The sequence below is a fragment of the Anas platyrhynchos genome, chromosome 35, assembly GCF_047663525.1.
Source record: "Anas platyrhynchos isolate ZD024472 breed Pekin duck chromosome 35, IASCAAS_PekinDuck_T2T, whole genome shotgun sequence".
NCBI classification, from domain to species: Eukaryota; Metazoa; Chordata; class Aves; order Anseriformes; family Anatidae; genus Anas; species Anas platyrhynchos.
In genome coordinates this window covers 5,165,001-5,173,537 of record NC_092623.1, presented here as the reverse complement: position 1 = coordinate 5,173,537, position 8,537 = coordinate 5,165,001, and positions in this window count along the sequence as shown.

Here is an 8,537-nt window from a genome sequence, read left to right as displayed (position 1 = left end):
CTCCCGGAAGCCTGGTGCCGGAAAACTATATTTACCAGCATTCCTTGGACAGCCGGAACAGCCAATCACGGGCCGAGTTTTCAAGAATTACATTTACCAGCACGCACTGTAACCCTAGCCCTTACCGCCTTTACAAAAAAGCCTCAAGCCCTAACCCTAAAAATCCTCGAAACCCCTACAGACATAACCCAAAATATTTACCACACTAAACACCTGAAGACCTATGCCTAAAACTCCTAACCCAATAAATTAAGACGTTCAAATCCCAAGCCCACAAAATTAAGACGTTCAAATCCCAAGCCCAAAAAATAGGACTCTCAAAACCTAAACCCAAAAACTAAAACCTAAAAACCCAAAAACCTAAACCCAAAAACGCTCCAAACACTAATCCAAAAAAATAAGACACTCAAAGCACTAACACAAAATATTAAGATGCTCAAAACGCTAACGCAAAAAATTAAGATGCTCCAAACCCTAACCCAAAAAATTAGGACACTCCAAACCCTAACCCTGGAGAACCTAACCCAAAAAAATAAATAAATAAATAAATAAATAAATAAATAAATAAATAAATAAATATGAAGTTTTAAAACCCTAACCCTAAATAATTGACCAAAAAGAAAACCCTAAGACCCTAACCCTAAAAAACCTTTCAACACTACAACCCATAAACTCTAAAACCCTAACACACTAACCCTGAAAAACTTAAAACCTTAACCCCCAAATCCCTAAAATACTAACCGTTAAAAATCCAAACCTAAACAACTTAAAATCCTAAACATAAACCCTGAGAATACTTACCCTGAAACCCAACCCTAGTGCCCTACCCCTGAAACCTTAAAAGCGTCAATCAATCTTTGGAAAATAACATAGGCTCAGGAGAGGATCTCACTACGCTTACCCTGACTCTGACCCTTACCCTGACCCTAACCCTAACTCTAACCCCAACCCTAACCCTAACCCTACCCCTACCCCTACCCCTACCCCTAACCCTAACCCTAACCCTAACCCTAACCCTAACCCTAACCCTAACCCTAGCCCCTAACCCTACCCCCCTAACATTACCCCTAACCCCCTAATGATAACCCTAGCCCTAACCCTAACGAACCCTAACCCTAAACCAAAACCCTAACCCTAACCCTAACCCCCTGGCAACCGCACCCCGCACACTTGGTTCCCCCCTCATTTTGGTTCCCCCCCCCCCCCCCCTTGGGTTCCCCTCAAGCCCCATGGACCCCCCCTCGGTGCTCCCCGCAAATGCGTCCCCCCGGCAACCGCACCCCGCACACTTGGTTCCCCCCTTATTTTAGTTCCTCCCCCGGTGCGCCCCGCAAATACGTCACCCCGGCAACCGCACCCCGCACACTTGGTTCCCCCCTCATTTTGGTTCCACCCCCCGGTGCGCCCCGTAAATGCGTCCCCCCGGCAACCGCACCCCGTACACTTGGTTTTCCCCTCATTTTCGTTCCCCCCAACCCTTGGGGTCCCCCCAAGCCCCATGGACCACCCCCCCTTGGTGCCCCCCCACAATTTTGTCCCCCCCGCCGTCCTACCCGTGCCCGCAGCAGCCGCTCGCGTTCCGCCACCGCCTCCCGCACCCGACGCTGCATCTCGGCCAGGTGGAGGCAGGCGCTGGGGGGGGGGAATAAGTTGGGGGGGGCCAATTTGGGGAGTTCTGGGGGCATTTGGGGGGCTGGGGGCGCATTTAGGGGGCGGAGGGGACTGGTTCTCATCTGTAGGACTCGGCGTCGAGCCCCCCCGGGGGCAGCTGCAGGGCCAGGATGCCTGGGGGGGTGCGGGGGGGGGTATGTCAGCACCCCCCAGACCGAAACCCCAAAACCGCTGCCGTTGACCCCAAAATCGCCGCTGTTGACCCCAAGGTGGCCGCTGGTGACGCCGGTAGGGCCACCGGGCGCCCCGCGGGCCACTGGGAGCGGAAGACGGGCATGAAGCTGCCGGTGGACGGCGGCCACGCTAAAATGCTAGGTCAGCCGCGGGTTGGGGCTTTGGGGGGGGCACCCCATAGGGTCACAACCCCCCCCAAACCCCCCCGGCCCCATAGAGACGCCCCCCAGCCCCACAGATCCCACCCCAAACCCTGCAGGTGCTCCCCCAAACCCTACAGGCACCTTCTCCAGATGTTCCCCACAACCTCCCAGCCCCACAAGTACAATGTGTCCGGGCGGCGCCGCGCTAAAATGTGTCTGGGCGGCGGCGCGCTAAAATGTGCCCTAACCCTAACCCTAACCCTAACCCTAACCCTGCATTTCCAGGCATGCTCTGGGCACCCAACATGGCCTCCCGGAAGCCTGGTGCCGGAAAACTATATTTACCAGCATTCCTTGGACAGCCGGAACAGCCAATCACGGGCCGAGTTTTCAAGAATTACATTTACCAGCACGCACTGTAACCCTAGCCCTTACCGCCTTTACAAAAAAGCCTCAAGCCCTAACCCTAAAAATCCTCGAAACCCCTACAGACATAACCCAAAATATTTACCACACTAAACACCTGAAGACCTATGCCTAAAACTCCTAACCCAATAAATTAAGACGTTCAAATCCCAAGCCCACAAAATTAAGACGTTCAAATCCCAAGCCCAAAAAATAGGACTCTCAAAACCTAAACCCAAAAACTAAAACCTAAAAACCCAAAAACCTAAACCCAAAAACGCTCCAAACACTAATCCAAAAAAATAAGACACTCAAAGCACTAACACAAAATATTAAGATGCTCAAAACGCTAACGCAAAAAATTAAGATGCTCCAAACCCTAACCCAAAAAATTAGGACACTCCAAACCCTAACCCTGGAGAACCTAACCCAAAAAAATAAATAAATAAATAAATAAATAAATAAATAAATAAATAAATAAATATGAAGTTTTAAAACCCTAACCCTAAATAATTGACCAAAAAGAAAACCCTAAGACCCTAACCCTAAAAAACCTTTCAACACTACAACCCATAAACTCTAAAACCCTAACACACTAACCCTGAAAAACTTAAAACCTTAACCCCCAAATCCCTAAAATACTAACCGTTAAAAATCCAAACCTAAACAACTTAAAATCCTAAACATAAACCCTGAGAATACTTACCCTGAAACCCAACCCTAGTGCCCTACCCCTGAAACCTTAAAAGCGTCAATCAATCTTTGGAAAATAACATAGGCTCAGGAGAGGATCTCACTACGCTTACCCTGACTCTGACCCTTACCCTGACCCTAACCCTAACTCTAACCCCAACCCTAACCCTAACCCTACCCCTACCCCTACCCCTACCCCTAACCCTAACCCTAACCCTAACCCTAACCCTAACCCTAACCCTAGCCCCTAACCCTACCCCCCTAACATTACCCCTAACCCCCTAATGATAACCCTAGCCCTAACCCTAACGAACCCTAACCCTAAACCAAAACCCTAACCCTAACCCTAACCCCCTGGCAACCGCACCCCGCACACTTGGTTCCCCCCTCATTTTGGTTCCCCCCCCCCCCCCCCTTGGGTTCCCCTCAAGCCCCATGGACCCCCCCTCGGTGCTCCCCGCAAATGCGTCCCCCCGGCAACCGCACCCCGCACACTTGGTTCCCCCCTTATTTTAGTTCCTCCCCCGGTGCGCCCCGCAAATACGTCACCCCGGCAACCGCACCCCGCACACTTGGTTCCCCCCTCATTTTGGTTCCACCCCCCGGTGCGCCCCGTAAATGCGTCCCCCCGGCAACCGCACCCCGTACACTTGGTTTTCCCCTCATTTTCGTTCCCCCCAACCCTTGGGGTCCCCCCAAGCCCCATGGACCACCCCCCCTTGGTGCCCCCCCACAATTTTGTCCCCCCCGCCGTCCTACCCGTGCCCGCAGCAGCCGCTCGCGTTCCGCCACCGCCTCCCGCACCCGACGCTGCATCTCGGCCAGGTGGAGGCAGGCGCTGGGGGGGGGGAATAAGTTGGGGGGGGCCAATTTGGGGAGTTCTGGGGGCATTTGGGGGGCTGGGGGCGCATTTAGGGGGCGGAGGGGACTGGTTCTCATCTGTAGGACTCGGCGTCGAGCCCCCCCGGGGGCAGCTGCAGGGCCAGGATGCCTGGGGGGGTGCGGGGGGGGGTATGTCAGCACCCCCCAGACCGAAACCCCAAAACCGCTGCCGTTGACCCCAAAATCGCCGCTGTTGACCCCAAGGTGGCCGCTGGTGACGCCGGTAGGGCCACCGGGCGCCCCGCGGGCCACTGGGAGCGGAAGACGGGCATGAAGCTGCCGGTGGACGGCGGCCACGCTAAAATGCTAGGTCAGCCGCGGGTTGGGGCTTTGGGGGGGGCACCCCATAGGGTCACAACCCCCCCCAAACCCCCCCGGCCCCATAGAGACGCCCCCCAGCCCCACAGATCCCACCCCAAACCCTGCAGGTGCTCCCCCAAACCCTACAGGCACCTTCTCCAGATGTTCCCCACAACCTCCCAGCCCCACAAGTACAATGTGTCCGGGCGGCGCCGCGCTAAAATGTGTCTGGGCGGCGCCGCGCTTAAATGTGCCCAGGCGGCGCCGTGCTTAAATGTGTCCGGGCGGCGCCGCGCTAAAATGTGTCCGGGCGGTGGCGCGCTAAAATGTGCCCTAACCCTAACCCTAACCCTAACCCTAACCCTGCATTTCCAGGCATGCTCTGGGCACCCAACATGGCCTCCCGGAAGCCTGGTGCCGGAAAACTATATTTACCAGCATTCCTTGGACAGCCGGAACAGCCAATCACGGGCCGAGTTTTCAAGAATTACATTTACCAGCACGCACTGTAACCCTAGCCCTTACCGCCTTTACAAAAAAGCCTCAAGCCCTAACCCTAAAAATCCTCGAAACCCCTACAGACATAACCCAAAATATTTACCACACTAAACACCTGAAGACCTATGCCTAAAACTCCTAACCCAATAAATTAAGACGTTCAAATCCCAAGCCCACAAAATTAAGACGTTCAAATCCCAAGCCCAAAAAATAGGACTCTCAAAACCTAAACCCAAAAACTAAAACCTAAAAACCCAAAAACCTAAACCCAAAAACGCTCCAAACACTAATCCAAAAAAATAAGACACTCAAAGCACTAACACAAAATATTAAGATGCTCAAAACGCTAACGCAAAAAATTAAGATGCTCCAAACCCTAACCCAAAAAATTAGGACACTCCAAACCCTAACCCTGGAGAACCTAACCCAAAAAAATAAATAAATAAATAAATAAATAAATAAATAAATAAATAAATAAATATGAAGTTTTAAAACCCTAACCCTAAATAATTGACCAAAAAGAAAACCCTAAGACCCTAACCCTAAAAAACCTTTCAACACTACAACCCATAAACTCTAAAACCCTAACACACTAACCCTGAAAAACTTAAAACCTTAACCCCCAAATCCCTAAAATACTAACCGTTAAAAATCCAAACCTAAACAACTTAAAATCCTAAACATAAACCCTGAGAATACTTACCCTGAAACCCAACCCTAGTGCCCTACCCCTGAAACCTTAAAAGCGTCAATCAATCTTTGGAAAATAACATAGGCTCAGGAGAGGATCTCACTACGCTTACCCTGACTCTGACCCTTACCCTGACCCTAACCCTAACTCTAACCCCAACCCTAACCCTAACCCTACCCCTACCCCTACCCCTACCCCTAACCCTAACCCTAACCCTAACCCTAACCCTAACCCTAACCCTAACCCTAGCCCCTAACCCTACCCCCCTAACATTACCCCTAACCCCCTAATGATAACCCTAGCCCTAACCCTAACGAACCCTAACCCTAAACCAAAACCCTAACCCTAACCCTAACCCCCTGGCAACCGCACCCCGCACACTTGGTTCCCCCCTCATTTTGGTTCCCCCCCCCCCCCCCCTTGGGTTCCCCTCAAGCCCCATGGACCCCCCCTCGGTGCTCCCCGCAAATGCGTCCCCCCGGCAACCGCACCCCGCACACTTGGTTCCCCCCTTATTTTAGTTCCTCCCCCGGTGCGCCCCGCAAATACGTCACCCCGGCAACCGCACCCCGCACACTTGGTTCCCCCCTCATTTTGGTTCCACCCCCCGGTGCGCCCCGTAAATGCGTCCCCCCGGCAACCGCACCCCGTACACTTGGTTTTCCCCTCATTTTCGTTCCCCCCAACCCTTGGGGTCCCCCCAAGCCCCATGGACCACCCCCCCTTGGTGCCCCCCCACAATTTTGTCCCCCCCGCCGTCCTACCCGTGCCCGCAGCAGCCGCTCGCGTTCCGCCACCGCCTCCCGCACCCGACGCTGCATCTCGGCCAGGTGGAGGCAGGCGCTGGGGGGGGGGAATAAGTTGGGGGGGGCCAATTTGGGGAGTTCTGGGGGCATTTGGGGGGCTGGGGGCGCATTTAGGGGGCGGAGGGGACTGGTTCTCATCTGTAGGACTCGGCGTCGAGCCCCCCCGGGGGCAGCTGCAGGGCCAGGATGCCTGGGGGGGTGCGGGGGGGGGTATGTCAGCACCCCCCAGACCGAAACCCCAAAACCGCTGCCGTTGACCCCAAAATCGCCGCTGTTGACCCCAAGGTGGCCGCTGGTGACGCCGGTAGGGCCACCGGGCGCCCCGCGGGACACTGGGAGCGGAAGACGGGCATGAAGCTGCCGGTGGACGGCGGCCACGCTAAAATGCTAGGTCAGCCGCGGGTTGGGGCTTTGGGGGGGGCACCCCATAGGGTCACAACCCCCCCCAAACCCCCCCGGCCCCATAGAGACGCCCCCCAGCCCCACAGATCCCACCCCAAACCCTGCAGGTGCTCCCCCAAACCCTACAGGCACCTTCTCCAGATGTTCCCCACAACCTCCCAGCCCCACAAGTACAATGTGTCCGGGCGGCGCCGCGCTAAAATGTGTCTGGGCGGCGGCGCGCTAAAATGTGCCCTAACCCTAACCCTAACCCTAACCCTAACCCTGCATTTCCAGGCATGCTCTGGGCACCCAACATGGCCTCCCGGAAGCCTGGTGCCGGAAAACTATATTTACCAGCATTCCTTGGACAGCCGGAACAGCCAATCACGGGCCGAGTTTTCAAGAATTACATTTACCAGCACGCACTGTAACCCTAGCCCTTACCGCCTTTACAAAAAAGCCTCAAGCCCTAACCCTAAAAATCCTCGAAACCCCTACAGACATAACCCAAAATATTTACCACACTAAACACCTGAAGACCTATGCCTAAAACTCCTAACCCAATAAATTAAGACGTTCAAATCCCAAGCCCACAAAATTAAGACGTTCAAATCCCAAGCCCAAAAAATAGGACTCTCAAAACCTAAACCCAAAAACTAAAACCTAAAAACCCAAAAACCTAAACCCAAAAACGCTCCAAACACTAATCCAAAAAAATAAGACACTCAAAGCACTAACACAAAATATTAAGATGCTCAAAACGCTAACGCAAAAAATTAAGATGCTCCAAACCTTAACCCAAGAAATTAGGACACTCCAAACCCTAACCCTGGAGAACCTAACCAGAAAAAATAAATAAATAAATAAATAAATAAATAAATAAATAAAAATAAAATTTTAAAACCCTAACCCTAAATAATTGACCAAAAAGAAAACCCTAAGACCCTAACCCTAAAAAACCTTTCAACACTACAACCAATAAACTCTAAAACCCTAACACACTAACCCTGAAAAACTTAAAACCTTAACCCCCAAATCCCTAAAATACTAACCGTTAAAAATCCAAACCTAAACAACTTAAAATCCTAAACATAAACCCTGAGAATACTTACCCTGAAACCCAACCCTAGTGCCCTACCCCTGAAACCTTAAAAGCGTCAATCAATCTTTGGAAAATAACATAGGCTCAGGAGAGGATCTCACTACGCTTACCCTGACTCTGACCCTTACCCTGACCCTAACCCTAACCCTAACCCCTAACCCTAACCCTAACCCTAACCCTAACCCTACCCCTAACCCTAACCCCTAACCGTACCCCCCTAACACTACCCCTAACCCCCTAATGATAACCCTAGCCCTAACCCTAACGAACCCTAACCCTAAACCAAAACCCTAACCCTAACCCAAACCCCCTGGCAACCGCACCCCGCACACTTGGTTCCCCCCTCATTTTGGATCCCCCCCCCCCCCCCTTGGGTTCCCCTCAAGCCCCATGGACCCCCCTCGGTGCGCCCCGCAAATGCGTCACCCCCGCAACCGCACCCCGCACACTTGGCTCCCCCCTCATTTTGGTTCCACCCCCCGGTGCGCCCCGCAAATGGGTCCCCCTGGCAACCGCACCCCGCACACTTGGTTTTCCCCTCATTTTGGTTCCCCCCAACCCTTGGGGTCCCCCCAAGCCCCATGGACCACACCCCCCTTGGTGCCCCCCCACAATTTTGTACCCCCGGCCGTCCTACCCGTGCCCGCAGCAGCCGCTCGCGTTCCGCCAGCGCCTCCCGCACCCGACGCTGCATCTCGGCCAGGTGGAGGCAGGCGCTGGGGGGGGGGGAATAAATTGGGGGGGGCCAATTTGGGGGGTTCTGGGGGCATTTGGGGGGCTGGGGGCGC